Source organism: Mirounga leonina, unplaced genomic scaffold (assembly GCF_011800145.1).
Source record: "Mirounga leonina isolate KUSES-001 unplaced genomic scaffold, KU_Mleo_1.0 Mir_172, whole genome shotgun sequence".
NCBI lineage: Eukaryota > Metazoa > Chordata > Mammalia > Carnivora > Phocidae > Mirounga > Mirounga leonina.
In genome coordinates, this window is record NW_023270442.1 from 15,374,077 (window position 1) to 15,392,106 (window position 18,030).

Below are 18,030 nucleotides of genomic sequence, written 5' to 3' on the forward strand. Positions count from 1 at the left end.
CACTACACAGATCAAGAAATAGAACATTACTACAATTCCAGATTACCCTATATCCTTTCCAAGTCAATCCCCACAGTGTCTTCTTCCCATTTCCAGAGGCAACTGCTATTCTGCCTTCTCTCAATCACTGGTTAGTTTTCCCTGTTCTTGAGCCGCATAGAAATGTAATCATACAACATGTACTCTGTTGTGTGTGGCTACTTTCATTCAACAGAACACTTGAAGATTCATCATGTAGTTGTGGGTAAAATAATTTGTTCTTTTTTCTTATGACTATATATATATATATATTCCATTGTGTGATTTTTAAAAAAAAAACTTATTTATTCATTCTATCTTTGGCAGACATTTGGGCTATTTCCAGTTTGTGACTATTATGAATAAAACTGTGCATGCCTTTTGGTGGTCATAAGAACTTATCTCTGCTGTTAGGTATATAGCTAGATATGGAATTGCTGGGTCATAAGGTAGGTGTATGTGTTGCTTTCACAGATTATATCAATAGTTCTATTTTAATTTTTGATCTTGGTTTATGTCTTCCTTAGTAGAATTAAGCTCTGTGAGGACTAGGACCTGTCTATCTTGTCTACTTTTAAACTCTTAATATCCGGCACAGTGCATGGCATATTTTTAAGCATTTGGTCAATATCTGTTGAACAAACAAGTATTACATTCTGTTCCTTAGTTTCTGTTTCTTCATTTTACTTATAAGTTCTGTTTCCTGACTTGTCATGTATCTCACAGTAGCTTTTAAGTATCAGCTCTCATTAAGTGCTATATTCTCTTTGTGGTGCTGAAAAGTCCAGGGAGAAGTGAGGAGGCAGCCTACCTTTTCCAGGCAACCCCAGAGTGTTGTGAGAAGACACACATTGACTCCCTGGGCCAATCAAAAGTGGCTGTGGGTTAGAGTCATATGGTCAAGCCAAGCCCATGTGTGTGCGGGTCATTGTGGGACTGAGCTTACATGCAGGAATGTATGTATTTGGCCCAGTGCCTGACATAAAGTTGATGCTCAACAAACAAAATACTGTTATGTGTTACCACCATTACTACTACTCTTACTATTGATATCACAGTTCATAATTGACACTGCATTAGACCATCAAATAAAGAAGCAACCACAGTCTGGGAATATCAGTCTCTAATTTCTACATGGTCAATTTGTGAGGAATATGTAGATTATAAAATACAAAATTCATAATAAAAGGACATCATTAGCCACTTTACACAGCAAACAACAATACACCATTGGAAAGGTACATATATTCTAATTTCCTTTCAAAAAAGTGTATAGTTATTGATGTTGAAAGTCATCATTTTATACCTGAATACCCACCTATATTGAAAAGAATGGAAAGACTCTTCAGGTGGCCCCCATGATTCCTGCCTCATGGTTTTTACATCCTGGTTTGATCCCCTCCTTTTGAGTGTGGGTTGGACCTGTGGGCTAATACCCACAGAATACATTAAAGATGATAGAACATATGGGAATGGGATTACATGTATGTGATTATATGATTACATTACATGAAACTGTATCTTCCACTTTGCTGGTGTTTTTCTCTCTCTTGCTGGCTTTGAAGAAGCAAATAACCAGGGTGCCTGAGTGGCTCAGTTGGTTAAGTGGCTGACTTGATTTCAGCTCAGGTCATGATCTCAGGTTCCTGGGATTGAGCCCTGCATTGGGCTCTGTGCTCACGGGGAGTCTGCTTGAGGATATTCTCTCTCCCTCTGTCCCTTGCTTGAGTATTTTCTCTCTCCCTCTGCCGCTTGCTCTCTGTCTCTCTCAAATAAATAAATAAATCTTTAATTAAAAAATGATGAGGCAAATAACCACGTTGGGGAACCCCACATGGCAAGGAACTTGGGGCAGTCTCTAGGAGTTGAAGGCAGTCTCCAGCCTGCAAGGACCTCCAGCTGACACCTCAATGAAATAAACCCCTTACTCCCACAACCCCAAGGAACTGAATTCTGTCAAAAACAATGTAAGCTGGGAAGTGGATCCTCCCCCAGTCAAGCCTCAGATGAGAGCACAGCCCCGACCAACACCTCCAGGGAAACCTTGTGAGACCCTGAAACAGAGAACCAGGAAAATTGTGCCTAGGCTCTTCCTAACCCATAGAAAACTGTGGTGATAAATGTGTGTTGTTTTAAAGCCATTAGTTTTGTGGTACAATAGCCCCACAGCAATAGATCACTGGTACATCATCCACTTTGCCATTTAACTAGCATCTGTTAAAAGCATATTGCTAAACAAGATATGGCACTGGATATAAGAAGTTTTGTAGTTATCACTCAACACAAATATGACCAGCTTGAAAGTCAACCCACATTCTATATTCACTTGTTTTAGAGACACCAAAACAATGACACACAGAGAGTCTGAGATAGCACTGCAGTGGTACTACTTATCTTATTTGTTTTCCCCATCAACTATTTCCCTTTAGGCAGGATAAAATGTTTATGGTAAAACAAACTTATTTGGCATTGCTATTGCGCTGAGCTGAATTATTGACTCCTCAAAGTTTTTGAAAGAAGCTTGAAAAATACAAATCACAGAAGGACAGGCACAGGGACAAACCAAGCTGGCTAAACATATATCACTACAGTAAATAATGTTGTCCATCAAATCTGGGGTCAATGTAGTAGGCAATCTTTCAGATAGATGGGTTGGGAAGATAAGAAATATTATCATCTGGGGCACCTGAGTGGCTCAATGGGTTAAGTGTCTGACTCTTGGTTTCCTCTCAGATCATGATCTCAGGGTCATGGGATTGAGCCCCACGTAGGGCTCTGTACTCAGTGGGGTGTCTGCTGGAGATTCTCTCTCCCTTTCCATCTCCCTCTACCCCTCCCCCCGTTCACACACTCTCTCTCAAATAAATAAATAAATATAAAAAATATTTTTTAAAAAAAGAAAGAAAAAAGAAAGAAATATCATCTTTTTATGATATAAACTATTCTGGATATGAATATTAAATTAATATTTCTGGTTATATGCATTGTATACTGTGGTTAAATTATTCTGTATTTCTGTGGTTAAATAATTAGAGCTGTCTTGGTTTTTAGGAACTGTGGATTTTGTGGTTAAATTATGTTGTCTAGTTTTGTTTTTACAGCTATGTGTATATGTATATGTTTCTGTGTATTTGTAGGTGATTTTTACACAAGTTATAGGGCATTGTAACTAAGCCACAGAAATCTATGAAACTGGCCTGTATGTGGGAATCATGTAAGTCACTCCTACTTCTGGTTTCAATCTTGTCCTATGAATCATAACCCTTAGCAGGAACTTGAAATTTTTTCCAAGTCTCATAAACAGAGAGTAAATCATCATTATTAATTTTCAGAGATGATTTCCATGGTGGCAATTGTAACATGGAAATCTCCTCCTTTACAGGAAGTGTAAAATTTAACTCTTCTACATTAATTCTAATGTTTTTAGTTCATTCATATGGACTATTTTTTTTAGGAAACTGATGAGTACAGTTGCATTATCTTGAGCTTTATTATTTTTCCAAGTCTAAGACTTTTTATCAGATTTTAAATTACTGATTTATGGTGTTTGTATGTTCTTTTGCGGTATGTTTCTCAGTTTTTAATTACACAAAAGCATAGTTTCCTCTAAAAACAAATAAAACCATACAAATAAGGCCTTTTCATGTTTAAGAAACAGGTTATTAAAACCAGCATGTCAGTAATGAGACAGGTAATGAGATCACAAGGAGTTTATAAAGGTTGCTATTTTCACATTAAGTCTATTATAACCAAAGTATTGTTTAATATTTATCATAGTTATTTGTCAGCCAAATAGATGTCTTACTGCTCATCAATTAAAATATAAGATGTTACTATGTTAACTTAAAATCTACCGTTGGCCATTTCTGTATCGTTTCACTTCTCCTAGTAGGGTTTGTTTTTTGTTCAAATGAGAACTCAAAATTATCCTCCCAAGATTATTCAGTGTTGATGGGGATCAGTCACACACTCTGCTGGTGAGAACATAAACTGAAATCAATCTCTTTGATAAACAACTTAACAGTAAGTAGTAAGAGCATAAAATGGTTAATCCTCTGACTCAGTAGCTCCTCTTCCAAGAATTTATGGTATGAGATTAACCAGAGAGATGCATAAATATGTATTTAAAAAATTGTCTATCACAGAGTACTTTATTTCAGTATAAAAATAGATGTTCACAATATAGAGATATGTCCACCATAGAAATTACTTCAACAAATTGTGGAGTCTCCATATTATAAAATATAATGGAATTGTTAAAACAAGATATTTAAAAGTTGTACAAAGACAGAAAACATTTGAATGTTAGGAGATAAAGCAGAATCCAAAATTATATTATTAAAATAGGTACCTATGGAAGATATATGGTAATAGAGCAAAGAAATACAGTTGCATGTTAATCGTGTTTATCTCTGAAAAGATTGTGGGTAATTAAAAAGGATGGCTATCTAGTTTTACCTTCTATCAAGTTTGTGCCACAGTTTCTCAGTAAACCTTAATAGTCACTTTCATTCAGTTCTAGATTTATTGTTCATAATTAGGGTAGTGGACAGTGTCTGTACCTGGGATAAATTAATGAGGGCAGTGAGGCCTTCTCTGAGCTGTACTCTTCTCAAAGACCATTGTGTTGGTGGTAGAATAATTTCAAAAGCACACAGTGGTTTTGGAGTTGACGAAGCAGTTTATAATGAGAGGTCACAAGTGACACCAAGAAAATCTAGGCCCCTTAGAGGGCTTTAGAAATACTAGGGAAAGATATAGGACTCCCTTCCATTTTCTGGAGTGGGAGGTCCAATGAATCTTATGTGTATGGAAAGCTTATGGAGAGCTGGGTCACCTAGTAGTATACACATGTCCAAGTGCAGTAATCATTAGAGCTGTCTGTTCATATTTCTAGTTCTCTTTCTTCAGGACACATGGCAGGATGGGCATGGCCAGGTACCTCGCTTTAGCTAATGATACTTAAGAAGTAACTTATTTCACTTTTGGTCACAAGCATGTTCTCTTCCTCCTGTCAACATGACGAATTTCAATCCAGACAGTAGAGACGTGGCTGGACACCATGGAGCAGAGCCTCTTACTCACCCATGGTGGATATGGATCATGAGTGTGAATAAACCACTGCTGTCTCAAACCACTGGGATTCAAGGTTTTCTGTCACTGCAGCATAACCTGGCACATCCTGACTAATTCGTTAACCTTTGAGGTAAATGTGTTAAAGAGAAATTGTATAAAAACTGAAATGTGATCAAATATTTCATGTACTACTTTAGAACTTTTTTAAAAGTACTTATTGTTAAAAAATTATTTAAAAGTTAAGAAATATTTTATATTTTGAATCATTATGGCCTAAGGAAAAGAGGAATTAATAAAATTTTATAGTATCTCAGCAAGTGCAGATTATCCTTTACAAATTTTTGAAAGTCCTTTAACTTCTAGAAAGTTTAAAAATAATGTGCCTATCAAATGACGACACCATATTTTGAAAGGAGAATTTGTTTTTATTTTCATTAATAGGTTAAAGGAATCTGTTAGAGCTCCTCAGGAAAATTGTCGATTTGGGGGCTGAAGAAGGGAATGCGCAAGTTATGCCTGGAGCACCTTGGAATACCAAAGGTAAAGAAGTGTATACACACACACACACACACACACACAGTTACATACATACATAGCTACATACTTACATACATACAGATAGTGGCATATCAAAGGGACTAGAGCAAACTTAAAAGAATTCCCACTAGCTATATCTGATGTAGTTTGAGCAACAAAATAAATAACATATCATTGAATTATAACCCAAAGTTATTCATGGGTCCATACTGATATAAATAAATGATTGAATGAATGAGTAAGTAGATAAGAAGTACCAAATATTTTCAGAAAAAACTAAAGTAATATATGTAGATACCACCTCTTCCACAAGGTGAGGCTCAGTTGCTCTCCTCTCTCTTGAGGGTAGGGTAGACAGAAACAGAAAATATTGCCTTTACAGCAAAGAAACCTAAGAAACACTACTGTAACCAAGTGATGAAGGTTAAGAAGCCTGTGATGTCATGTGGATACCATGTACTTCCTAATAGAATGTGATGTGAAGGGCACTTCACCCATTCTTTCCAAAATCCTATAATCCCATGAAGAAAACAAGAGACAAACTAAGATTAGGGGTCATTCTGTAGGATACCTGGATACTTCTGAAGACTTTCAAGGTCCTGGAGAAACAAGGAACAACTGAGAAGCTGTCACAGACCAGAGGAGAATGGAGAGACACAACTAAACACGTGTGGTGCCCTGGATTGGATCTTGGAACAGAAAAAAGACATTTAGAAAAAACTGGTGAGATCCAGATGAGATCTGGAGTTTAGCTGACAGTAATAAACCAATGTTTACTTCTTTGTTGTGACAAATATACCATAGGAGCATGGATGTGTATAATTGCAGAAACTAGGTGAAGGGTATATAATTATTCTCTGAACTATCTTTGAAACTTTTGCAAAATTAAAATTATTTCAAATTTAAAAGTTTACTTTAGAAAAAGATCTGTTAAATAGACTCATTCAACTTCCATATTTATTGTAGCATCATATTCACCAGGGAGCACTCATTTCATTTCTTTGTGTAACCAATTGGTCACCAAAATGGCAGCATTTGGGCTTTGCTCCTCGCCACCTGTTCAGCCAAAGTATTTGAAAGCAAAGAAACCAGAGAGATGTATTTAATACATGATTGAGCATAAAAGCTTGCATTCAAATTACAGAATCAATTGTAAAGCTATATTATAATGACTTTAAAGAGAGCTTTAATAGGTGCATTGATGTCTACTGAGCTTAATTGTATGTGAATACAAAACAATTAAGACAAAAGTAATGTGGATTTGGGTAGCCTGGACAGGATACTCCAATTTTCACATTTAACTGGTGTACAAGTAAACCTGCCTGAGAAGTAGACTCTATTCAGGGAGAAAATGAATTTAGAGTACATCTCTGTGTAAAACAAAGAATGGAGGATATAACAACTCAAAAGCAACTTGGAAAGGAAGAACACTTATGGCCTTGAACATTTTAATTGTAAAATTATTTTCTCTCTTTCACCTAATTTTGAAGAGCACCAAAAATAGCACCTATTTTTTTTAGATACCTACTGATTCCCTAATGCTTTCTGTCGTATTTGCATATTATTCTCTCTTGCGATACCTAATGCAGTGCTTGCTACCATGCAGTTGATAGCATAATAAATATGTAATCATTTTAAAATTTAAAAGTAATTTTAAATATTGCTTTCTGTGACTATGAGCACTAATGCCCAAATGGGTAAATGAAAAGGAATTTTTTCCTGTCCTCTAAGTATTTCCATACTCTGTGTTCTACAGTCAAAACTTGGAATGTACCATTATAATGCAAATAACATCTTGAATTATAATACAAGTAAGGGAAAACAGACACAACTTGTATTCATCATTAGATATTTACTTCTCAATCAGAATTTCAAACCCCATCCCATTGCTCATATTTTTTTTAATTTCAATTCAATTAGCCAACATACAGTACATCATTAGTTTCAAATGTAGTGTTCAACAGTTCATCAATTGCATATACCACCCAGTGCTCATCACATCGTATGCCCTCCTCAATGTCAAGGCCCCTTTCTAATTGATCTTTTCCCAACCCCATCTAAGAAAAAAAATCAAATCTTCTTTATGGTTTCCTCCCGCTTAACTTTTATTTATTTTATAGCTTGCACCATTTCTATTACAATCATAGTGTAGGTACATGATTCCACTTCTGGACATTTCTTGACATTCAAGTTCACTTTTAGGGCATCGTGAGCACTCTTGTGCCGAGAGTCTCACCAGAATGCTCGTGGGACCAACGAGTGAGTGAATGCTACTGCTTGGTGGAACACAGGCCTTTGAGCACAGCATCCTGGGCACCTTCTACACTGAAAAGTGTTCTTGAACTGCAGTATTGTTTCACTTGTACCAAAAGAACCTGTCTGGGAAACATGGTAAGAAAGATCACACTACCGCTGGATTTACCAGAATTATCTCAGCCTAAAGTTCTCCGATCTTGCTTTAGCTAGTGAGGCGTGTCAATAAAGTCAAACCCAAGTGTGTGCTTTGGTTTCCAGCCCCAGCTGATGACAGCTGGGCCGAGTTGATTTAGTGGGCTCTGTGCAGATAAAGGCGAGGATTTGCAATGTTAGAAGTGTCTTCCCAGGTGAGAAGACCAAGTCACTGACATGCTGATTTCTCACAGTGCAGATCCCCAGCCCTGGCCTGGAAGCACATCAAAGGCCACACCTTCCCTCTTTTCCTGCTCTTCCCCTGACTTCTCTCCCTTTCTGATTGCACTCCTGCGCTACTCACTAGGCAAACAATGGGGCTATTATGCTCCTGGGAGAAGGATAATTACCTCAAAGGCCAGGTGCCAGTGGTAAGTTTCCTTGTGTCCAATTACTACGCAGTAAACGGCTCAGGCTCTGTTCTCTTTTCATTTTCTTTCTTTCTTTTTTTTAAAGCCTTTCCTGTCATGCTGCCAGACACTGGCCCTGAGCCCCTGTATCAGGATGGGGCATCTAGTTTTGTTTTGAATTTCGGTTCCATTTTCTCTCACTCTCTCAGCCTAGGGTCTGGTTATATTTGTATCTCCTTATCAATGCTAAAAAGCAAGGGCAAATCAGCTACAGTAAAAAGTGAACTGCAAACCCAAAAGTTTCCATTTCAACAACCAAGTTCAAATTGTTTTTTATCACTGATCGGTTTGGATGAGGTGAGGGTGATTATCAGGACTAGAAAATGAGGACAGTGATGTGACTTTTACCTTTGAGTGACACATCCAAAAACTCCCCACTGGACTTTCTCCCTTAGCTCAACCAAGACTTATTAGGGAAAAACAAACAAATCACAAGTGAATGGCAAAAAGTTCTGGCTACTGACCATTATTTCTTGTGTGAAGGACAGGTGTCTGCTATGAAATGATTATAATATCCCCAAAATGCTTTTCTCATTGACGTTAACAATTGTAACCAATCTTTTAAAAATATTTTCTGTGTGCCAGACACCGTCTTAAGCACATTACATACAATATCTCATGAGTTCCTCCCGACAACCTTAAAAGACTGTACTGTTTAATCCATTTTAGAGAAGAAGATCTGGAAGCTTGGTGAGATTAACAGCACAATGTTCTAAAGCTAAGAAGTGTCAGCAGATAGGTCTGTTTTATACCAAAGCTCAACCTCTCAACCACTCTGCTGTAATGGGAAGATCTCACCTCTTCTGGACCCCTTAAGGGGAACCTGAGGCCCCAACAGCAACAAAAACACTTCAGAACAGAACACATTTTGATCATGGTCCAGGTACTCTCGCCAAATCAACACTGTCATTACTCAATTGCTTTGTTGTCCGTTTGAGCACATCAACTGAGTTTTGGGGTCCCTACCATTTTAGTAAGTGTTTCAGGCAATGAAAGAAGTTTTCTAGACGATAGTTTTAGCCTGCAGGTGCTAGACATGGTCCTTAGCTGATTAGTTGGTCTCTGGGATCTAGTGTGTAGGATTGCTTGGCCATCACTGTTCACAAACCCCAAACCATATGAACATGTGAGGGTGTTTGTCCCCACATTCAAACACCACCTGTGCTTAATATATAGGCTCGTCTCCCAGTATAGATGACTGTTTTTGCAGGGGAGGGTGGGCTTGGTTTTTGTTTTTGTTTTTTGCTAAGAGCTAAGTGTCTAGATTCATTTTTGTGATCAACTCTGGTGACAGCTGGGGTCCCCACGTTACTGAAGATCCAGAGTTTAGCTCAACTGAATTCTCTGTGACTTGTGGAAAGGAGAAAAGACCCATTCACAAGTTCTTCAAACTCTGGTGGTTTGAGAGAAGTAGAGATGAGGTGGGATGTGGACCCATGAACAGGTGGTGAGGGCACAAGGTCTGCCCTGGCTCCTTCTCATCTCCTGTTTCAGCTGAAATAGTTTGGGGTTATATGTCTGCCTGCCATTCTGTGCATGTTGTTCCTTGCATGAACCCTGAACCCAGACAGAAGACTTAGTGGTTATTAGCCCTTAGCCCCCCACCCCTTTCTTTCTCTCACATACACATACCTCAGATTCATATTCTCTCTTTTTCACATTCATACACACACACACACAGGTGGACACACATGCTCACCAGCTTTCCCTTTCTAACAAATATTCACTCTCTCACACACACATAGAGACACACATGCTCACACCTCTTTCAGACACAGATTCAGAATCTTTCTCTCTTTCATACACACATACCCACTTCTCAAACACTCATACACACAAAACCTTATATAACATCCTTGTATACAACAGATATTGCTTCAGGAGAAGTTGAAGGGTATTTTATATCACATTCTTAATACTTAAATATTAGGGGTGCCTGGGTGGCTCAGTCATTAAGCGTCTGCCTTCGGCTCAGGTCATGATCCCAGCGTCCTGGGATCGAGCCCCACGTCAGGCTCCCTGCTCCGCGGGGAGCCTGCTTCTCCCTCTCCCACACCCCCTGCTTGTGTTCCCTCTCTTGTTGTATCTCTCTGGTCAAATAAATAAATAAAATCTTTAAAAAAAATACTTAAATTAAATATTAGGTTCTTCTTCATAAAAGTCTTTCAGGTATTTGGGGATGTTCTTCACCAAGCTTTTCCTCTTGCCTTTTCCTTTCTTCTCCAATCTCCACATCCTTAATTCTCCATTCCCATTTGACCCAGGAAAAGACAGTTTAGCTCTCCCTTTGTTCCTTTATCTTTTGTCTGGGATCTCCACTGCTATTCATGGTAGCTTTCAGATTAGGCAGTTTTATTTATATACTTACATACTTTAGTAGTGCAATAGCAAATAATTCTCCCCCAGTCTTGATTGGCTTATGTGCACTCACATTGGGGAAGGCCATCTACTTTATGGAGCCCACCAATTCAAATGCTAATCTCATCCTAAAAACCTTCACAGACACACCCAGAAACAGCATGAAATCTGGGTACCTTGTGGCCCACTCAACTTGACACATAAAATTAACTGTCACAGAGAAGTCGAAGTCCTAACTCCCAGTACCTGTGGATTTGTCCTTATTTGAAGATGGGATATTTGTAGATGTAATCAAGTTAAGACGAAATCATTAGGATGGCCCCTAATCCAATATGATGGATGTTCTTATAAGAAGAGGGAAATCTGGGGATGTGCGCGCACACGCGCGCACACACACACACAGAGGAGAATGCCATATGAACACAGAGACATGCAGAGAAGTCTATGTGACCACCAAGGCAGACATGGAATATGGAGCAACAAGCCAAAGAACATTGTGGACTGACAACTACTCTCAGAAGCTTGGAAGACACAAGTAAATGATCTACCAAGAATCTCAGAGAAAGCACGGCCCCACTGACACCTTGGTTTCACAGACATCTGAACTCCAGAACTGTGAGAGAGTATATTCTTGGTGTTTTCAGTCACCCAGTTGGTGGTACTTCGTGGCACCATGATACCCAGTTTGTGCCACAGTGTGGTAGCCCCAGGAAATACATGCAGTGACCTTAACCAGGTTTTTGACCTCTCTACACCTCCCTATCTCCATCCCTGTGAAATGAGAATAATCATACTAATAATAACTTCCCTCTAGAGTTTATTGAGGATTTGATGAGCAGATGTATGTCAGGTGCTTTGCATCATGTCTGGCACATACTAGATGCTCAATAGATGTTGGTTTTCCTAACAAATGCCAACCATTATCAAATATAAGCTGCTGTGGTTCCTGCCCTCCAGGTGCCTCAATTTAGGTCTCTGATTCATCAATCTAAGTATGTCAGTCATTTCTTTTTTTTTAAAATTTTTTAAATTTTATTATGTTATGTTAGTCACCATACAATACATCATTAGTTTTTGATGTGGTGATCCATGATCCATTGTTTTCATATAACACCCAGTGCTCCATGCAGTACGTGCCCTCCTTAATACCCATCACATCTAGAACATGTCTTCCCTAAGATTTCTAACTATACAACTGATATAATTATGAACTTGTCAGTTTAAGGCCACAAACCTTTAATATAAAACTTTCCATAAAAAATTTTAGGAACAAACAAATAATAAAAAAATGAGGTGTTAACCTTTAGCCGTTGGCCATAACCTTCACCAGAACTACTTCCTCATGTTACCTAGAAATTTGCTAAATAGAATCTTCCTCAATCAGCAAGACCTGGCTGGTCCCTTGAGCTTTGTAAGATCTGCTGCATTCCTGTTTCTTTGGATTCTGTAACCATGGAGATCGACTTTTGCCTTGCTGCTACTGGCTAAAACTTGCTCTGACAATGCTAGAGTGTTCGCTCACATTTACTTGATACGACATGGTGTGCCCTTCCCCATACTTCTAATTCTCTATGGTTTCTTAACTTTATAAAGTAAGCATGTATTATTTTAATAATTGAAAAAATAAATGAAATAAGTTTTTTAATACTCAATTCTAGTATCAAATTGAACAGAAACTGATAGAAAAATATAATGGGAAAATCATAGTTTTGTTTCTAATGTATATTTGTAGGATTTATAGGATCATGCTACAAAACACTATGTCTAAAGTCTGTTTTTGTGAGCCTCAGTTTCATTATTTGAAAATATGGTAATAAGGACCCATCTCTCAATCTTCCCATGGAGATTAGGTATCACATAAACATCTATTGCAGGGATTTGCCACGATGTAAGTTTCTAGCCTCTTGTTTTCTCTCCCTTTATATCTCTCATCAATTTTTGATAAATGGCCATAAATGCAAGAGAAAACACAGTACCAATCTTGAGGTAATGATATATGAATTTTTGAAAATTGAATCATGTAGAAGACAGCTTCCAATTTGGCTGCCCAAAAGGCTCTGCCTTCTGGCATTCACAGTCTTTTCTCTCTGCTTGATCTGGGCTGGACCTAGGGACTTGCTTCAACCAGTGATAGGGGTTCACTCTGAGATTAGGTTACAAGAAGACTGTGGCTTGCATCTTGTGCTCCCTCTCTGGCTCGTGCTGATGGAGGCCAACTGCCATCTTGTGAGCTGCCAGACGGAGAAGGAACTGAGGGTGTCCTGCTACCAACCATGTGAGTGAGCTTGTAAGTGCATTCTCCCCTAGCTGAGCCTTCAGGTGACTGCAGACTCAGCTGATGCCTTGATTATAGCCTTGTGGGACACCCTGAGCCAAAGGCACCCAACTAAGCCACTCCCAGGTTCCTAAGTTACAGAAACTCTGAGATAATAAACATTGTTGTTTTAAGACACTCAGTTTAGGAGTAATTTATTATATATTAACCCTTCCAGGTCGCCATGACCAAGTTATGCTCCTCTTTGTTACACACACACACACACACACACACACACACACTTGCAAGTAAAAGTTTGTTATTCTCTTCTGATTTTCCCATAACTCCTATGTTCTGTGGAGGACTAACTAGGTGCTATGCTAAGAGGGGGATGATGTTTTCTTCCTCCCAACAAATATCTCACACTGGTCCTCAACTCACCCCTCCTAGAACCCGTGTCCCCATGAAAGTTCTCTCCAAAACTGCCCTTTCCACCAAGGTGAGGTTGCATGTGTATGGCCCACCATGGCAGTGTCTGGAGGTGCATGGGAGGCGACATCTTCAGTCTGTGGGATGCCATATAAGTTGAGAAGGGCTATGGTGCTGAATGACCAAACCTTTAAGCCCAGCATCAAGAGATGTGTGGAAAATGACAGCAAACTCCCGGACAGTAGCAGCTGGGGAATTGCTTTGCCAACCAAAGCATGCATGCCAAAGCCCACTGATATTTTTAAACTCACATCTCTCCCATGTCTGCAACTAGAAGGGGAAAAAAAAGAAACAATGTGGTTGTGAAAGAACTATTGTTCCAATTGCCAAATATTTCATTCGTATGTAAATAAGAATCATAAGCACTTTTGAAAAAGGTGGTCAAGCTATAACAGATTCCAGTGAGTTTAGTTTTATTGAATTAAAAACAATAAAAAACACATTTAGCTCAATTCATTGTCATATTTAAATCATGCAGGAACCATATCTATGTGTTGTCAGAAGAGGCAAAATTGCCAACTATTTATTCATCGGGTAATCTAAGTAAGTAAAAAGCAGATTTGTAGTTCAAGTCTTCCAGGTAACTATTTTAAAGTGTCCACACAATATTATACAAATCTTGCTGATTTGGCTGTTGCTGTTACTTTGGATTCTAAGAATGAGTGTCCTCTTGCCATGCTCTCCTGGTAACAGCCACCCAAGCAGGTTCTGAGAACACATCCTCCCCCAATTTTCTCAGAACTTGCAGTGTTTGTTTTCTTAATCCCCATGTCTGAGGAGAGAACAGGATTGGGATATAAGAAAAAAAAGATCTGCTGGAAAATATTTCCCATAACTATTCCTACAATGTCATTACATTTAATTGACAGGCAAAAAGGCAACTCTTAGTTTCTTTTTGCCTTTACCAAAGAGAGAAAAAGAAAGAATAAATAATGTCTCTACCTCTTGGCTGACTTTGGAAAACAAAACTAGACTGAAAAGTCAAGACTCCTCAACCAAGTGGGGGCCAAGTCCAGGGAAAAAAGGAATATAAATGTCAACAACCAGGTGGTTAAACAGAGGTGAAGGAAGCAGCCCTGTGGATAAGTTAAGTGTTAATAATCACCTGCAAATATTAACCCATCAGCCAAGGTGTGCCTTCTTTTTTATTATAGATTTATTTTTCATTCCCTCCCTGATAACCTAGTCATCTTCTTGACCCATCCAATGTGCCTCTGTTTCAATACTATTTGGGGCATTGAAAGGGTCCCAGAGGGCCACTGGGGACAAATTGACTTGTCCAATGACTGCTTTCAGATGCCTGGACCTGGAGAACGTGGCCATGGCTAGCCACTGTTCCCAGCTGGTATCTCATCAGAATGTGGAGAGAGATGGGATCTTCACCTTCCACTACTGTGTCCATTGAGCAGGTGGTTCTCAATAAATGTTTGTGGAATGAATGACTAACTGCCATCAGTTAGTGATGGGTCCAGATCTTCTAGTGTAGCTGCAGAAGGGACTCCTAAAGAGCCATAAAAATTCCATAGGGAGGTGAACACAACACAGTCTCCTCCAGTTTTTAAGTTCATCCCCTTCATGCGACTCCTTGTGAGTTAGTCCCTAGAATAAACTCAAGCACTTGATCAGGTAATAGGACAAGCCCTACCATTTCTCTTCCATAATTCCTTTCCTCACCCAAAACTCAACTTCTTTCTGGGTTGCCTGTTGTCTATTTCTGAACCCTTTGCCCCAACTTGGTTTAATTATCTTACATGTATAAAAAAATTGTACATCTGTGTGTGTGTGTGTGTGTGTGTGTGTGTGTGTGTGTGTGTGTGGCTATTCAGAAGAACAATGTGGGGGAAAGCACTAGAAGAAGATTCTGGAAACTTACAATTTCACCATATGGAAAAGCAGTCTGAATCCCAGTTTTAACATATCTCGTCTTTAGCACAATAAAACATGCACTATATACAAATGAAATTTAACATTCACATCATTTAGAAATCTTCCTACATACTGTTAGAAAGGGCAATTTCATTAGACATATTTCTTAAATCAATATGCAAAAAAGTCTGAAGTGAGGTCAACCCATTGAACAATTGACATATGGAAATACTAGAGATGGGGTGAGAAGGCCAGAGGACTTAGTCTTTATTATGTTTCTATGAATATTCTGCAGCTATGTGTAGCTTTCCTGGATCATACTTTTCACTTTTCCAAGAGTCAAGTAGAAGGCGAACATGTGGGAGAAGAATACAGGGTTTGTTCTCAAGTGTGTGAGGTGATTACTTCTCTCTTCTTGACAAATTCACCATTCCTTTCTAAATCTGAAAAGAATATCATGAACAAATGCAATGGGTTGGGAATAAGGTATATGGTAGAGTTTCTTACAGAAAAAAAGCTCTGTACATCATTTCATCAGAAAATTTAAGCATTGAGTTGAGACATTTTCTAAAAGCACATATTTGGCACCCTCATTATTAAACGTTAACTATTATGTTACAATCTAAAAACTTATAAAAGAATAACTAAGAATTAAACATTAGATGACTGATATATTTAAATAATAATATACAACGTCAAAGAGAAAGTTTTGAGGGAATGATTGCCAAAATATCCGTATACACACTCACATACTTGAGTATGTGTATACAATATAAAAAATATGCAATATGTATATGTATCATTGTTTTATATTAAAAGAGCACTGGGTATATCTGTATCTACATTTACATCTGAACCTTTACCTACATCTCCATCTATACATCCTCCTGTTCTCTCGTCTGGCGCCCCTAACATCCTCAGTACCCCATTACATTTGCTCTCACTATGTTGAACCACAACTCCCATTTTGAATATTTGTCTTCTTTCTTCAACTGCTCATTCCTTCAAGGCAGGAACTGGGATTTTTTTTTTCACTGTTGAGTCCCTAGGCACTGACATAGTACCTGGAATCTAACAAGTATGGATCAAGTGTTTAGAAGAAAAACAAGTGGGTGATTCTAGATTTATCAATAATGAAAAACTGACTTCATATAAGATCCAGAGTTTTGAAGGATGGCATCATGGTATAAAACTTTCCAACTGCTTTCAAAAAATTTCAGAGGAAAATGATTTTCTTCTTGCTAGCAAGTCCTTAATACTTTATTAATCTACTTTCATAGTCTTGTTTCCCTTATCTATTGCTGTGCAACAAATTATCTCACGGTTTAGCAGCTAAAAACAACCCTTTTATTTTTTTCACGATTTTGGGTGTCAAGAATTCTGGAAGGTCTTGACTGGGTGATCCATCTCTGCTCTGCATGGCGTTAGCTGTAGATTGACTGGAGCAAGTGGAGTCACTCCCAGGACAGCTTTTTCACTCACATATGGTTCCTTGGTGCTTGTTGACCTCTCAAAATGTGACATCTCCAGAGCCTCTCCTTGCAGCTTGGGTTCCTCACAGCATACGTGGCAGCCTCCATCTGTGTATACTGGGACCTCTTACATGGTGACTCAGGATTCTAAGAGCAAGTTTTCTGAAAGACCAAGGGAGCAGCTACAGGGTTTTTGTGAGATTGCATGAGAAATGCACCATGACACTTTCCCCACCCCTCTTGGCCAAGCAAGTCACAGGAGCCCACCCAGATTTGAGGCTTGGGGGACATAATAAGGAGATGGGTTAGAGAATTTTTGGCCATTTTAATCCACCACAAGACTCATAGGAGGACATGGGAAAAAACTCTCCCTTTAGAAACATGTGAGTGTATTTTGTGGACCGGGGTTGGGCATACAGCAAATGCTCCCTATATTTTTGTGGATTGATTGAACAGATGAGTTAATGAAGGAAGGAAGTAGCAAGAATGTTTTCAGTGTGGCAGCATGTCTGTTATTCACAGTATTTTATTTTAGTTTATTTTTAACAGTATTTTAAATAGGTAAATAGATTTAATCATGCCAATATAAATTTTATGCCCTGTATACTTAATGCAATCCTGCTTCTGGGTGGAAAAATGCAGCAATGGGAATATATTTAACTGTGGCCAAAGCTTTTCATACTATACGCATGGAGTTTATGGTGCACATGTGAATAGTGGTTACTTGTAATAGAGCCTGGTTTTGTTTAAGAAACTGCCCTGTATCAAGGTTTTTATCACTTTGAAATTGGAGGATGTCATTAACTTGAAGGCCAGGCTATCCCAATCTGATTACAAGCAAAATCAGAATAAAATTAAAATACGAGTAAATAGTTGTCCCCATCAAATATCCCAGTGTTTGATTAAATCCCTAAAGCTTTTCACAAAAGCTTCCCTTATATCCTTATTTTCATTTATCCTTAACAAAAATTCATGCATTTATGATTTATTTGTGCTTTACAAAAATGCTGTTTTGTAAGCAAGGTACTTGATATTCATAAGACTTCTGAGTCTCTCAATTCCATTTTTGTTAAAAACAGGAAGTTGGCTTTTGCCAAGAATA